Raw genomic sequence first — 17,481 nt, forward strand, 5'->3', positions numbered from 1 at the left:
AACGCGTGAAAAGATTATAAACCTTTCCATCAGTATTCTTTACCTTTTTACTTATTCTAAAACCTTTTCAAGAGAAAACCAAAGCAACGTCGATTCTTCTTATCTCATTGTTATCAAATCCAAGGGCTAGAGTCGTCGGATTTCAGAGCTCTTTATACCGTTGAGACTGTCGTATTGTGGGTAAGATCTTAGTACAATTTTTATGTTGATTCGTTAGCTTTGGTTTAAACCCTAATTGGGTGATTTGCGGATTTTGGGAGTATTATTGGTATTAGATTATGATTATATGATTATATATTGATAGGAGGTGATTTCCTAGAGGAGCACTATTGATCTGCTGCTTATGTCGATTTGTGGTGATTGCTTTCCAGGTAGGGTTTCCTACTCGGTTATTGTATACATGATTATGAGATGGTTGTTGGTTGTTGGTTGTTGATTATTGGCATTTGATTATATCGAAATTGATTAGGTATTGTTGATATTGTAATTGGTTGTTGTTGTTTATCTGTGGTTCGCGAGGTGCGCCCTCGGCTGAGTGGAGTCACTTGCGGGAGTGACTTTACGCCTTTGATTCTCCCCTTGTGGAACGCGCCACAAGAGGGGATGTGCACATTAAGGAACATGGGTTTTCGCTCGGTAAAGATGAGCGGGACTTAGGTGGGAATGGCTGCGGTCTCCTACTGGCGGTGTGGATTACTGGTTGCGGCCGTAATCTGGTAGGGCTATACCTTCAGGCTAGCCAGGTGATTGCTGATGTGACGGTGTTGGAGAATTGTGCCTGCGGATTGTTGTTGTTGTATTGGCTTATATTGTGTGATTTAACGGACATTGTTTGATGGTCTATTTGATATTCATTGCCTCGGGTAACCAAGATGGTAGCACTCTCATACATTAGGTGGTCTTGGTAAGGCACCTTGGTGTATGGGGGTGTTACAAAGTGGTATCAGAGTGACAATTTTTGAATCTGTAACTAATGAACCCAATGAATATAGAGAGTCAAACTAAAATGAACCTGGGTAGGAGTTGTTAGGAGCTAATGCAAAGGCTTGGGAGACGTCCTAAAGTCGCGAAATCACCCTACAACTTTGAACCGGTCTCTATGGGGTGTCATGGGATCGCTACGTGTTTACTATTGTTCATATTCATATGTTGGATGAATATGTTGGATGAATAGGTTGGATGAATATGTTGGATAAATATGTTGGATCAGTATGTTGGGTGAATATGTTGGATGAATACGTTGGATGAATATGATCGATGAATTAGTTGGAAAAAATAAGTAGTAATTGCATGAGGATATGGAAGTTATGTTTGGAGCATGTCCATGTGACGAAGTGAATTTATGTTGTGGTTATATTAGTAACATGTGATTAGGGGATGTGGTGTTATATATTTATGATTTTGTTTACGTAAAGTTATAGAATAAAAGCATGTGGGTATTACATGATTGATAAGTTGAATATTGTATGAGCATGATGGGTGGTATTGTTTGCTTTTGTAGATAGTAACATGTGGTTAGGGATACTGGTTTTATAAGTATTGAGTTTTTTTTTTTAGTTTGTTGTTCTTTGGAAGGAAAAATCGAGTAGTTATGTTGTCCGATTATAGAGAAGTTGTCTTTAAACTGTTATAACTTGATATGCATATATGATATTGATGTGATTTCAATTGGAGGTCATAGCTTGTTCTCTTACGATTCTAACGATAGATCACACGCCCAAAATGACCAAGAAACGAGTGAGATATGACCATTTTATGAAAATTGGACAGTGTTGAGAACTGCGTAGGGTAATCGATCAAGTCGCCCTTACTCGATTAAGTACCCCTTACTCGATCGAGTAGCCTTGGTACTTTATTGTACGTGCTTCTGATCTTCACCTACTCGATCAAGTATGATGTACTCGATCTAGTGACCCCTGTATTGGTGTTATTCTTATCTTTTTTACCTCCATGCATGTCATAATTATTTCAAAGATGTTCTTTTGCTTCTTTATGCATTATTTTACATAGGTGTTGGTCCTGATGCGTAAGTTACCAAACCTTGTGATGTAAGGAGGAGCACCTTATGATGGGTATGAGTTTGGTGGGGAGGACATGAGTTATATGTGGTTGTGAGGGATAGTGGAAAAAGGAAAGGGAATATTGGTGAGTTTATCGAGGCAAGGAGCATGTTTTGTGAGATTTGGTGAGTGATATAATCGCGAATTTGAGTAATGTAAAGGTAAGTGAATATGGGTAAGGGGTGATATAAGTCTAAGGAACGCGAGAATGAAAAGATTGAAATTAGGGATACGAATGGTGGTAACTTGAGATGTTTAAGGATTTATGGAGGGAGATAGTTATAGTTGGGTTGGTTAAGAATATATATATAATGGAAGGTCGTTGTAAAGAGATGGAAACGAATGGTGTATAGTGAGATCGAGTTATGCCGCGATGTGTAGATAATGGCCGGGTTTGGGAATTTGGATTATCAAGAGGTGAGCCTAGTGTGTAATTTCCTTGGGCAATTAACGGTATGAAATGAACTTTGTTTTCTAGAGATGTAAAAGGGATATGCAATTAATTGAAGAGTAAACGTTGATTGTGTGGATTGATAGGTGACAAGTGTGAGTGAGTAGCATGATGAGAGAGGGTCCATGGTAAGAAAGAGTGAGAAGGTAACAACATGAATTAGTGGAGTTTGAGTTTTGAAGCAATGAGAAGGTAATCAGAGCAATAAAGGGTTGGGTAGTAGGAATAAGGAGTTGAATTGTTAATTGATTTTGTCGAGTATAAAGGGAAAATAATGAGGGGAGTAAACTAAGAGAATGTTGACCAAAGTTTTGGAACATGAAAGTAAGGAATCATGGAAATGTACGATAGCATCATGAGAGGGTGTGAGTTAATGGTTATATAGGAGTTTCGGGACGACATATTAGCCACGAGTTTTGAGGTATTAAGGGAGTAAGAAGTTGGTAGAGTATTTGCACGATATGAAATTTTTGGTGGAGAGATAGGTGACGATACAATTAAGGATAGAATTGGAAAGAATGTTAAGGTAAATTTTGTTGATGGATTTGGTGCTCGTTATTTGGGATGTTGACCGAATATAGGTGTAGATACCCAGTATCTGCACCTTCTAAAAACCACCCGATGATGATCGGACTATAACGTGTGTTTGATATGCGTGCGTGGATTGGCTATACATGAGACGGTTTAATAAATTACTTGGATATGAAAAATGATTTCAAAAATGGTTTTCTAACTTCAGTTGCATTAAAATAACACTATTTAGAGTTAAAATCGTCTTCGGACCCAAAACCGACTCAGAAACCCGCAACTCGAGTCAACCTGAGTCCCGAATGTCAAAAATAATGTCATGAATGTCTTTATCATGTCATTTGCATTAAAATGACCCTAACTAGAGTCAAAACTGACACCAGGCCAAAAACCGACTCCAAATTCAAATCTCGACTCACACGTGTCAAACCCGAGTCAAGCACACAAAACACCTACCTCAAGTAACACCCAAAATCACCTTATTAGGTGCCCATATTATTACACGACATCCTATTTGATTACCACAAATAAAACCAACTAAACAATGGATGGAGAAAAGGCCACGTCCAAATTGAAAGGGACCGTATACCCCTTTGAATCACTAGGTAGCTCGCGCCTCAATGGGCTATTTCCTTAGCCTCCAAGCAAACTCAACCGACCTACCACCCCATATTTCTCTATAAATACCAACCTTCACACACCATAATGTTCACGCGAGTGTCCGTGAAACACCCCCATAAAAGAAAGAAAACTATCTAAAAGGCGTTAAGGGAGGATTAGCAAGGGTGAAAGGACAAGTTAGGAGGATACAAATGTAACTTCCTAAGAAGAAGAATAGAGAGTTTAGAAGAAGGATAGGCACCAAGAGATTAAGAATAAGGCGAGATACAAAAAGAACGAGAAATATCTTCAAGGAAGTAGAAGCATTCTTCAAAGGTTGAACAATTCTTCAATCCTCAGCAATCGGCACTAAATCTTGGTCTTTGTAAAATATAAGTGTCCTTTCAATGGAACAGAGATACTCTTGGCGATCACTCAAGAACATCAATATTCCAATCCAAAGACATAAAAATACATTTTTACACCAACAAATGATAAAACTAATTATCAGACGTCTCCAATAACAAGCTTTAACACTAATTGACGTTAAAACCAGTGAAAAACATTAAAATATTTTCAAAACCTTTAGTTCCAAAATTTTTTAATAAGGCAATAACTCCATTAACTATAAATAAATTCACGGTCATAGATCTAAGAACGCAACAATTATTAAATGACAATCAACAAACATGTTAGTACCTAACAAAGAGCAAACACAAAGAGACTACAACATAAGATCCTAAATCTACCCATCCTACCCATCTCTCAAGTTTATTATTTTAAGGTCAAGTTATTTATATTAGGGTGCACAAACGTGCGTCGGGAGCAAATATGCTCTGATACCAACTGAAACACCCCCATTTATTGCGGAAAAGTAAACACGTAATTCTACAGAAAAACTGGTAGGATATATTTGTAATTGGTTCAATTAGCCAAAAACCTGTAATTTCAAAAATTTTCTAAACCAATCACAACATTTCCAACATTCCCAAGAGGCGGGTGCCAAAACCTGCAATGCTAACGAACTACTTTACATGCCATAGCTAACGATAAGAAAATGTAATGATACAAACCCAAAATAGAAAAGGGAGACATATGTCCCTAAAATGTATGTGACATAAAAAGGGTTTAAGGTCATAATGAAATAAAACCAGTCTAGGTCCCAAGGTTACTTTGCTCGCTAGCTCGTCCATGTACCCCATATATGCATCACCTACCTGTCATTCGCATTTTATACAAATACGAAAGCCACAGTCAGTGGGGAGTAACTCCGAGTTCTCCCAGCCACAAAATGTCATAATTAATATAACATGTAAACATAAGAATATGAATACGAATCACACACTGCCTTAGCATATAGATGCTAAGGCAATCGTGCTTATCATGTGAACAACAATATAAAAACACTTAGTCCTAGCATGTGAATACTAGACCGACTCATACTACACTATCATGTGGATCACATAACATCCAGGAATCCAAACTCTATCAACCATAGCCGGCTTGCATCTCACCTTCTATGATTTATAGAATCACCATACAAGAAAGGGCAATATATCAAAGACAGGCATAAGTTCTTAGCACCGTCAATAGTCACTTTGTAACTCAAGTCTATACCACGAGGTAGGGAAGGTAATCGAACCGGTATCTTGGCTCAGCGGTTACTATTAAGAAAACATGGCCAAGAGACAACACAACCCTAGCCTAAAATCTCAAGCCTTGAGACCTAGACATGCGGATACACACCACCGCACCCAAGACCCACAACTTTTTTAAAACAAAGTGAAGTGAGTACCCTAAGGACACCACCGAAGGGTCGGCTAGTACTTAAGCTGACCCCATACTATCAAAATTAGTACCTGAGGTCATGCCCCAACTTGGATAAACATCCACTAGTCAGGAACACAAAGGCTATCAAGCAGTGAACATATACTCGTCAGAGACTATAAAGACCTATCTATGATGAAGGCCGAAATACTCACCTAGGACCTAGTCACGACTAGTCCCACTTGAATATTTTAGCCCACACCACCCAAAACTCACCACATAAGTCAAGTAAGACACCCACTTAACCTTAAGAGGGCAAAAAGTCCTACTTACCAACATAAATTCTAACATTCTATCATGTGAAAGCTATATAAATGTCTATTTACAGCATACAATCCCAACAGTTCCTCAATAAGAATTCAATACTAATTTCCAATCCTAGCAATTATAACAATAAAAAAGGCTTTAGGGAAAACTAGGGCCATTACTACAAAATAAGAAGCTATTTAAATTCAACTAACTAAATAAGAAACTATTTAAATTCAACTAATTACACATGTGAAATAGAGATATAATAAATGGCCTAAAACAAGAAAAAGGCCGATTATCTAATTCATTCAACCGAATTTTTACCCGCAACCCCACCCCGGCAGTGCGGGTCAAATTGCGGTGACCAATCACTCAATTAATCGACATCGCATCGATCAAAGGGACTAAGGCTCGGTTTTAAGGCACAATCAACAAAACATTACAATTATCACCATAAAATTCATTTGCCTATTAATTACAATTTCATTTCGTAAACGATCCTAACATTATTCATTCACCTAAACACTTCTCAAACAACAGGCACACATTAACTACTAATGTGACATTAACTCGTCGAGTAACTCGGAATAGTTACCTTACGCTAGCAAAGAGACAAGTAAAAACTTGAGAAAGCTTCTAAAACCCCAAAATTACTCTTCATCTTCAACCCCATATGAGCTACCTAAAATAATTATGTGAAAGGACGATATTAACGAATTATCTTTATATAAAATATGAGACGGAAATTATTAAATAAACAAACTTGAACTAACTTCAATAAACTTGAACTAACTTTCAATAAACTTATTAATGATTATTAAAATTAACGTATCGAATTATGATTAAATTAATTAATTAGCTAAGCATATATATATAAATCGTTAAATGATGTAATTAAATTCAAAATAGCAATTAAAAGAACTTTATTCAACTTAATATAATACGGGGTGTTACAATCACCCCATCTTTTAAAAAGTTTCGTCCTCGAAACTTGAAAGTATAAATGGAAGGTTATGAAAATAAAACTGAAATTGGAATCGGTAACCAAAACATTTTAAAGGTTATTTATCGTAAGAATCAAAATTCTTTCAAGAGCTTCAACTAAAATTTTCCGACAGAACCAGACTCTCATCAGAGGAACGGAAGTGTTCTCGTTACGTATTCAAGAACATCACATTCCAAATCAAAGATAGGGTCAAAAGGCAAATCATTTGTATAAATCAAAAATCAAAATACCTTCAAAAACATTAATGAAGAGTTTTCAAAAATATAAGTCTCATTCATGGAACGGAATTGCTCTTGTCGCGCACACAAGAACGCTAACTTTCCAAGTCAGAGACAAATTTAAAACAAATACTATTTGCCGACAAGCGTAGAACAAGTTATCAAACGTTTCCAATAACTAGTTCTAACATCCGATCAACGTTAAAATCAAAATAAGAGAAAGGTAATCTACTCAAATTTTCTTTTACAAAAAGCCAAAATAGAAATAAAGGTTTCACTTTTAAACTAAAATGGGGGTCAAATCCCTGAAAATGTAACATTAAACTTTGACAAAGAAGTCATAAATAGATCAAAGTTAACAGAAATTGGATAAAATTTAAAGAAATCTCGGTTTAGCAACTCAAAATAGTATTTGTTTTAAATTTGTCTCTGACTTGGAAAGTTAGCGTTCTTGTGTGCGCGACAAGAGCAATTCCGTTCCATGAATGAGACTTATATTTTTGAAAACTCTTCATTAATGTTTTTGAAGGTATTTTGATTTTTGATTTATACAAATGATTTGCCTTTTGACCCTATCTTTGATTTGGAATGTGATGTTCTTGAATACGTAACGAGAACACTTCCGTTCCTCTGATGAGAGTCTGGTTCTGTCGGAAAATTTTAGTTGAAGCTCTTGAAAGAATTTTGATTCTTACGATAAATAACCAACTGAAACACCCCCATTTTTTGCGGAAAAGTAAACACGTAATTCTACAGAAAAACTGGTAGGATATATTTGTAATTGGTTCAATTAGCCAAAAACCTGTAATTTCAAAAATTTTCTAAACCAATCACAACATTTCCAATATTCCCAAGAGGCGGGTGCCAAAACCTGCAATGCTAACGAACTACTTTACATGCCATAGCTAACGATAAGAAAATGTAATGATACAAACCCAAAATAGAAAAGGGAGACATATGTCCCTAAAATGTATGTGACATAAAAAGGGTTTAAGGTCACAATGAAATAAAACCAGTCTAGGTCCCAAGGTTACTTTGCTCGCTAGCTCGTCCATGTACCCCATATATGCATCACCTACCTGTCATTCGCATTTTATACAAATACGAAAGCCACAGTCAGTGGGGAGTAACTCCGAGTTCTCCCAGCCACAAAATGTCATAATTAATATAACATGTAAACATAAGAATATGAATACGAATCACACACTGCCTTAGCATATAGATGCTAAGGCAATCGTGCTTATCATGTGAACAACAATATAAAAACACTTAGTCCTAGCATGTGAATACTAGACCGACTCATACTACACTATCATGTGGATCACATAACATCCAGGAATCCAAACTCTATCAACCATAGCCGGCTTGCATCTCACCTTCTATGATTTATAGAATCACCATACAAGAAAGGGCAATATATCAAAGACAGGCATAAGTTCTTAGCACCGTCAATAGTCACTTTGTAACTCAAGTCTATACCACGAGGTAGGGAAGGTAATCGAACCGGTATCTTGGCTCAAATGTTACTATTAAGAAAACATGGCCAAGAGACAACACAACCCTAGCCTAAAATCTGCGCAGACCTAGACATGCGGATACACACCACCGCACCCAAGACCCACAACTTTTTTTAAAACAAAGTGAAGTGAGTACCCTAAGGACACCACCGAAGGGTCGGCTAGTACTTAAGCTGACCCCATACTATCAAAATTAGTACCTGAGGTCATGCCCCAACTTGGATAAACATCCACTAGTCAGGAACACAAAGGCTATCAAGCAGTGAACATATACTCGTCAGAGACTATAAAGACCTATCTATGATGAAGGCCGAAATACTCACCTAGGACCTAGTCACAGCTAGTCCCAGCTTGAATATTTTAGCCCACACCACCCAAAACTCACCACATAAGTCAAGTAAGACACCCACTTAACCTTAAGAGGGCAAAAAGTCCTACTTACCAACATAAATTCTAACATTCTATCATGTGAAAGCTATATAAATGTCTATTTACAAAGATACAATCCCAACAGTTCCTCAATAAGAATTCAATACTAATTTCCAATCCTAGCAATTATAACAATAAAAAAGGCTTTAGGGAAAACTAGGGCCATTACTACAAAATAAGAAGCTATTTAAATTCAACTAACTAAATAAGAAACTATTTAAATTCAACTAATTACACATGTGAAATAGAGATATAATAAATGGCCTAAAACAAGAAAAAGGCCGATTATCTAATTCATTCAACCGAATTTTTACCCGCAACCCCAGCCTGCGCGGTGCGGGTCAAATTGCGGCTGACCAATCACTCAATTAACTGACATCGCATCAGTCAAAGGGACTAAGGCTCAGTTTTCGGCACAATCAACAAAACATTACAATTATCACCATAAAATTCATTTGCCTATTAATTACAATTTCATTTCGTAAACGATCCTAACATTATTCATTCACCTAAACACTTCTCAAACAACAGGCACACATTAACTACTAATGTGACATTAACTCGTCGAGTAACTCGGAATAGTTACCTTACGCTAGCAAAGAGACAAGTAAAAACTTGAGAAAGCTTCTAAAACCCCAAAATTACTCTTCATCTTCAACCCCATATGAGCCACCTAAAATAATTATGTGAAAGGACGATATTAACGAATTATCTTTATATAAAATATGAGACGGAAATATAATTATTTCAAATGAACTAAACTAGGCGCCTAAAGAAATCCATAACCACGACTCGAGGACCGTTTGGGCAGCCCTATTTCCGCCTCAACAGCCACCTATGGCTAAGGCTGCACTCACCCAAGCCACTGCCTAGGCCAGGCAGCCACTGCCCAGTCCCAAACAGCCACCATTATAACCCAAAATTAGCTGTGACCAACCAGTCCATAGGACGGGTTTATAACTTCAAACACAACTCACCCATTGAAAAGAAAACATGTAAACAGCTGGGGAAAGATCAATCGTATACAAAGGGATAGCTGTTTAAGCCAAATTCATTAATACAAAGCGATATCTTTCCGAGCGATAGTAGTAATTCAGTAATTTCTAATATTAAATGCGACATGGAGTAATTTGTTCACTATTCTCAAACCTGGAAGAGTTGGGAGCGTGAGACGTCGACACTTAAATAATTGTTAATACTTATCGGACCCATCAAAACAGAGACCGTTCGGTCCTTTAACGGCTCCAAAGCCGAGTTCAAAACAGTCGAATTTCCCACCCAGAAAATCGTGTTATACCAGTCCATTTCGGTCCAAGAACAAAGTCGAAACAGCCCAGACTTTGACCCTCACACACCCGTTCCAAACACCAATCCTTATGACCCACACTCAGTCCTAAAAAGCACAGTAAACGTCCCAAAAATACACAATACCTAAAATCATCTGCGATATTAAACAATCTAAGCCAATGTCAAATTGTTACAATACTTAACAATGCATTGAATCTTGGCCAAATACCACGAGCCACTCAAAACTTTACTCCCAATTAATAATGATAAAGCTTCTACTTGTTACCTGTACCCTAGCTAAGTATAATACCAATTACCAACATATCCAACGATTCATCCATATTATAAATTTGCACAACAATTTCTTATCCTTATCAAAGCCTTAATTTCTAATAGCATAATCCGTATAACTCACAAATTGACCTCATTGATAATCTCAACCCCGAACAATAATAAGAATAATAGGATCGGTTGAATCGTGTTACCTTAAACGCCCCTTATTCTTCGAATAAATGGTCCACAAGGCACGAGCCTCACCCCGGGTCTTCGAATCCTTCATAAAAGGGCAAGAAAACGGAATAAAGAAGCTAAAAGACGACACTTTTATAAGACGGCGAAAGACGAAACCACTACAAAAAGGAGACTTTCTTACCTTAAAAGGACGAGGAAAGGACGAGGAAGCTAATGGTACAAAAATTATCGAATTTGGTTGAGAATGGAGGCGGGATCTGAGGTTTGAATGATCGAAAATGGTGACGGTGCTATGTTGTTCTTACTGCTGTTGTTTATTCGAAATGAAGGAAAAGAAGAAAAGAGGGAGTATGTGTGTGTGCATTTACACGGTCCACAACAACAAAAAAAATAATAATAATAATAATTAAAGAATGAGTGACGAGCTTGCTTGCCTGCTATGTATTATACGTACGTTTCTTCGTCGTTAAGAAACTTCGATAGTTATTAAAACCGTTTCGAGTTAATAAAAATCGGTTTTTAGTAAAAGTTTCAGTAATAAAACGGAATTAATAATAAATAAATTTAATGAGAGAAAATAAAATAAACTCAGCTAGTTAACGGAAATAATACGATATCAGCTTGAATCGGAATTATTAGCGATTTTTACGAAACTAACGGATATTAATAAAAATTGCTAATTTAGTGAAATAAGCTCAAAATAGCTAATTGGACGGTTTTGTTCCCAAAATCCATCTCGGGTTCACTTAAAACAACTTTCATAAGAACTCGTAAAGAAACGGAAATTATTAAATAAACAAACTTGAACTAACTTCAATAAACTTGAACTAACTTTCAATAAACTTATTAATGATTATTAAAATTAACGTATCGAATTATGATTAAATTAATTAATTAGCTAAGCATATATATATAAATCGTTAAATGATGTAATTAAATTCAAAATAGCAATTAAAAGAACTTTATTCAACTTAATATAATACGGGGTGTTACAATCACCCCATCTTTTAAAAAGTTTCGTCCTCGAAACTTGAAAGTATAAATGGAAGGTTATGAAAATAAAACTGAAATTGGAATCGGTAACCAAAACATTTTAAAGGTTATTTATCGTAAGAATCAAAATTCTTTCAAGAGCTTCAACTAAAATTTTCCGACAGAACCAGACTCTCATCAGAGGAACGGAAGTGTTCTCGTTACGTATTCAAGAACATCACATTCCAAATCAAAGATAGGGTCAAAAGGCAAATCATTTGTATAAATCAAAAATCAAAATACCTTCAAAAACATTAATGAAGAGTTTTCAAAAATATAAGTCTCATTCATGGAACGGAATTGCTCTTGTCGCGCACACAAGAACGCTAACTTTCCAAGTCAGAGACAAATTTAAAACAAATACTATTTGCCGACAAGCGTAGAACAAGTTATCAAACGTTTCCAATAACTAGTTCTAACATCCGATCAACGTTAAAATCAAAATAAGAGAAAGGTAATCTACTCAAATCTTCTTTTACAAAAAGCCAAAATAGAAATAAAGGTTTCACTTTTAAACTAAAATGGGGGTCAAATCCCTGAAAATGTAACATTAAACTTTGACAAAGAAGTCATAAATAGATCAAAGTTAACAGAAATTGGATAAAATTTAAAGAAATCTCGGTTTAGCAACTCAAAACCATGATAAAGAAGTCTATACTCAAAGAACAATTAGAGAATTAAATCGAATTTTCATTTTTTTTTTTTTTCCAAATCTTTACAAGTAGGGAAAATTTTGTAATATTAACATAAATTTTTTTAACAATGAACCAAAAATGATAGCTTGAAATATTTAGAAAATGTGCGAAATAAAAAGTAAGTTAGACATCATAGATACAAGTATGCTAAGAGGGTTCAAGCTTAACCAACAAAAGAGGTATGATGAACTTCCTAGGGATAAGGATTGAAGTCAAATTTACAAGGATGTCAAAGATAGAGTTTCACAAGATACGAGTGTCAAACTTAAAGGAGGAGCAAGATGAAGCGAGGAAAGGAGGTATGAACGGTAACGCTTATGATCAAGGAGAAAGGGAAATTAGACAACAAGGAAACGCCAGATACTCAAATCTCAAACAACAACAAAGCCAAGTTCTATAACTTTAGTAACATAGGCAACTCACTCTTAACACACATAATTCCACCTATCCCTTATACTCACATTACCAAGGGGTTAGGTATAAGAATCCCCAAGTACGTCTCACCACACTACCTAAGTCCTTCCAATATCACAACTTCTCAAAACCGGGGTTATAGGTCAACCAAATGCTCTCCATAAGCCAAATTATCCAACCAAGGTTAACACCCCACAAAAGAAAGAAAACTATCTAAAAGGCGTTAAGGGAGGATTAGCAAGGGTGAAAGGACAAGTTAGGAGGATACAAATGTAACTTCCTAAGAAGAAGAATAGAGAGTTGAATTTTTCTTGTTAGATAATCGGCCTTTTTCTTGTTTTAGGCCATTTATTATATCTCTATTTCACATGTGTAATTAGTTGAATTTAAATAGTTTCTTATTAATGATTATTGAAATTAACGTATCGAATTATGATTAAATTAATTAATTAGCTAAGCATATATATATAAATCGTTAAATGATGTAATTAAATTCAAAATAGCAATTAAAAGAACTTTATTCAACTTAATATAATACGGGGTGTTACAATCACCCCATCTTTTAAAAAGTTTCGTCCTCGAAACTTGAAAGTATAAATGGAAGGTTATGAAAATAAAACTGAAATTGGAATCGGTAACCAAAACATTTTAAAGGTTATTTATCGTAAGAATCAAAATTCTTTCAAGAGCTTCAACTAAAATTTTCCGACAGAACCAGACTCTCATCAGAGGAACGGAAGTGTTCTCGTTACGTATTCAAGAACATCACATTCCAAATCAAAGATAGGGTCAAAAGGCAAATCATTTGTATAAATCAAAAATCAAAATACCTTCAAAAACATTAATGAAGAGTTTTCAAAAATATAAGTCTCATTCATGGAACGGAATTGCTCTTGTCGCGCACACAAGAACGCTAACTTTCCAAGTCAGAGACAAATTTAAAACAAATACTATTTGCCGACAAGCGTAGAACAAGTTATCAAACGTTTCCAATAACTAGTTCTAACATCCGATCAACGTTAAAATCAAAATAAGAGAAAGGTAATCTACTCAAATTTTCTTTTACAAAAAGCCAAAATAGAAATAAAGGTTTCACTTTTAAACTAAAATGGGGGTCAAATCCCTGAAAATGTAACATTAAACTTTGACAAAGAAGTCATAAATAGATCAAAGTTAACAGAAATTGGATAAAATTTAAAGAAATCTCGGTTTAGCAACTCAAAACCATGATAAAGAAGTCTATACTCAAAGAACAATTAGAGAATTAAACCGAATTTTTACCCGCAACCCCAGCCCTGCGACAGGTACGGGTCAAATTGCGGCTGACCAATCACTCAATTAACTGACATCGCATCAGTCAAAGGGACTAAGGCTCAGTTTTCGGCACAATCAACAAAACATTACAATTATCACCATAAAATTCATTTGCCTATTAATTACAATTTCATTTCGTAAACGATCCTAACATTATTCATTCACCTAAACACTTCTCAAACAACAGGCACACATTAACTACTAATGTGACATTAACTCGTCGAGTAACTCGGAATAGTTACCTTACGCTAGCAAAGAGACAAGTAAAAACTTGAGAAAGCTTCTAAAACCCCAAAATTACTCTTCATCTTCAACCCCATATGAGCCACCTAAAATAATTATGTGAAAGGACGATATTAACGAATTATCTTTATATAAAATATGAGACGGAAATTATTAAATAAACAAACTTGAACTAACTTCAATAAACTTGAACTAACTTTCAATAAACTTATTAATGATTATTAAAATTAACGTATCGAATTATGATTAAATTAATTAATTAGCTAAGCATATATATATAAATCGTTAAATGATGTAATTAAATTCAAAATAGCAATTAAAAGAACTTTATTCAACTTAATATAATACGGGGTGTTACAGTCCGCCCCCTCACCTCTCTCTTAAACTTCTAGACTCGACTTCCTAAGTCACAAAATCGACACGTGTTTACGACCTACCGATCGTAAACACAAGCCTTACACATTGTTTGGTACCGTCGCCGTGCATTCGACCGACCCATTTGACCAACTCAACATTAATCAATATGTTTTTCAACAACATGTTTTCAACTCATTTTCAAAACAAAATCCATTTTTAAGGCACTCTTTTAAACTTCTTTGATCGCGAGTAGTCACAATGAGAAAATCGTCTCTAAAGTCATCTACCTCGTAAACATCAATACACGTAAGTTTGAGGATGGAAATATCTCATTTATTTCATGTCTTTACTGTTTTGATGAGTTTATAAGCATGAACAATGCATAACACGATTCAAATATAGGTTAGATGAGCTAAAACGGAGTTTCGGCCTGAGACAGAAGCCCTTTGCTATGCAAAGAGGCTCGCGCCTCAATGGGTTGTCCAGGTCAGACTCAAACTTGTTTGAGTTCGTCTTTCCTTCAACACTTTCCTTTATTTTTACTTCTTTCCTTTTACGGTTTTTACCATTTTAATTCATCTTTATGACAAATATTTTGACCATTACAAAAATCATCCTTGGTTCCTTATACCATGACGGTTTATTCCGTGACTCGTTGATATTATTGGTTAATTACATTTTAATGGGTATTTTAACACCCTTTTCTTTTATTTACCATTTTTCTCATTTATTTACACTTGCAAACATATTAGTCATAATTCATAATCATCCTTGGTTTTTTATACCATGTCGGTTTAATCCGAGTACGATGACAAACTTGACTAATTATAAATAAATGAACTTAACATAGTTAGTTCAAATCAAACATTTTTCTTTCACTTTTATTTCATTTTATTTTCATCTTTGTCTTGGCCATATTGCATGTCACCCTTGGTTTGAATAAATACCATGTCGATTTAATTCGAGTACGGCGATAAAACGGTTAAGCACACATATTTTACATTTTTATTTGTAAACTATGCTTTTTGAACTTACAAATCCGACAAAGAATATTACTAAGATAATAGTAATTATTCCGAGTCATGCAAATCATTTAATTACAAATACGGTTTTAAACAACCTTTTTAACAACCAAGAGACACCCCTTGGGTCGTCGTCTGACTCGCGCCCCCAAGAGGCCGTCTGTTTTCATATTTTAAAACCTAGGCAGAGCCCTTTCCCTCGCCAATAGGCTCGCGCCCCAATGGGACTGCCTGGCACTGTTCTGTCTCGTTTCAGTACTTGTCTAGGACGATCCCGATTATGGTTAAATCGAATAAGCGACGAATCAGATTGACGAGTTTGCATTTTACACTTTATTCTTTAAACACACTTTTTCAAATAAATGGATGGCGTTAAGCATCATGACCCGAATTTGGTAAATGGATGTTTTATTTCCGTTTTCACATGCAAATCAATCTAAATCCAACTTTGACATCAATTTCATGCTATGTGGATAAACAAACATACTTAGCAAACTTTCACATGTTAGGTTAAACTTTTGGATGCGTATTCATGCATTTAAACCGTTTTATCAACTTTTGCACTTAAACAACCACGATCGATCAGTAGAGGCCGCTAACGCGGGCGGGATTGGGTTTCCAATTAAAGGGCTTCCCAATATGTACCCTCACCCCTTACTCAGAACCTTTGGATAGTGGATGACCTTATCCAGGGCACACGAGAGTCATTTTAGGCATAGAATGCTAAAATGGGGACGAATCCTTATCTTTAGTACCTATGTCAAGCACCGCTTTTTACCTTGATTGACCTAGGTATAAAGTGGATTCGAACGTGTTCTAGGCATCCCACAAATGCTTGGTGGCGACTCCAAACATCTCAAACATTGTTTCGAGACCTTTGCTGAGACGAAACCGACCGATCTAACGAGATCCGGTCGAAAGCATTTCTACGCCTCCAAACGTGGCTTTTTGACCGCTATACATCCACAGATTGGCTTGGCGTGTAGGTGGCCTACGTCCACGGATCGGCGGCGGCCCATGTACACGTAATGCGTGGCCCATGTCCACAATTTGGCGACTCCGTTGGGGAAATCTAGGACAATTGTGTCTTTGTGATCCTTAGAGGTGAAACTCGAACGAGGTCGTGGTTAAAGTGCATTAATTGATATTACGGTCATAAGTCGGGTTGCTTGTCTGGGCCAACAACCTAACCTTTATCGACCAATTGGCTCGTCCCGTCGGCGTGAGTTTTCTCATCCCCGTGTTTCGAATCCCGATTGAGTCAAGCATACCATTGACGTTACACATTTCTGTTTCGTCAAAGAGCTTTCATCACCTTCGAGCACGAGGCTAGGGCACCCTCCTTATACATTTTGTTTGGATTGGTATCCCTTTCGAAAATCGGGGTTTGATCGCTTGGTGTGTAACCCACCCTTTTAATCCAAGACCCGTGTCAGCATTATGCATAATATAATGAACTATGAGCGCTTATGTGTTTTGTGATCATAAGTCCTTCCGTGTCTTTTCAAACTTTCAAAAACACATTTCGCGCCGTTATAATGGCCGTTTCAAATCTCGGTCTTTCGCCGACCGTTGCAAACCCTTTTTATGATGTCCTAAATGACGACTTTCAAAACCGGTTTTCTACAACCGTTTCAAAAACACATTTCGCGCCGTTATAATCGCCGTTTCAAACCTCGGTCTTTCGCCGACCGTTTCATACCTTTTTACGTCTTCGTAATGACGATCTTCAAACCCGGTTTTCTACAACCATTTTAACAC

At 36.2% G+C, this 17,481-nt stretch overlaps 1 long non-coding RNA gene across 1 annotated transcript; it reads right to left on the minus strand.

Annotated features, from left to right (window-relative positions):
• Nucleotides 1–7,816: 7,816 nt before the first annotated feature.
• On the minus strand, nucleotides 7,817–10,990 carry LOC141594838 (uncharacterized). The gene is made up of 4 exons (XR_012522236.1): nucleotides 10,825–10,990; nucleotides 10,658–10,725; nucleotides 9,472–9,558; nucleotides 7,817–8,018 (listed from the first exon to the last, which is right to left on the minus strand). It is a non-coding gene; the product is annotated as an uncharacterized LOC141594838 (long non-coding RNA).
• Nucleotides 10,991–17,481: the final 6,491 nt, after the last annotated feature.

Source organism: Silene latifolia, chromosome 1 (assembly GCF_048544455.1).
Source record: "Silene latifolia isolate original U9 population chromosome 1, ASM4854445v1, whole genome shotgun sequence".
NCBI lineage: Eukaryota > Viridiplantae > Streptophyta > Magnoliopsida > Caryophyllales > Caryophyllaceae > Silene > Silene latifolia.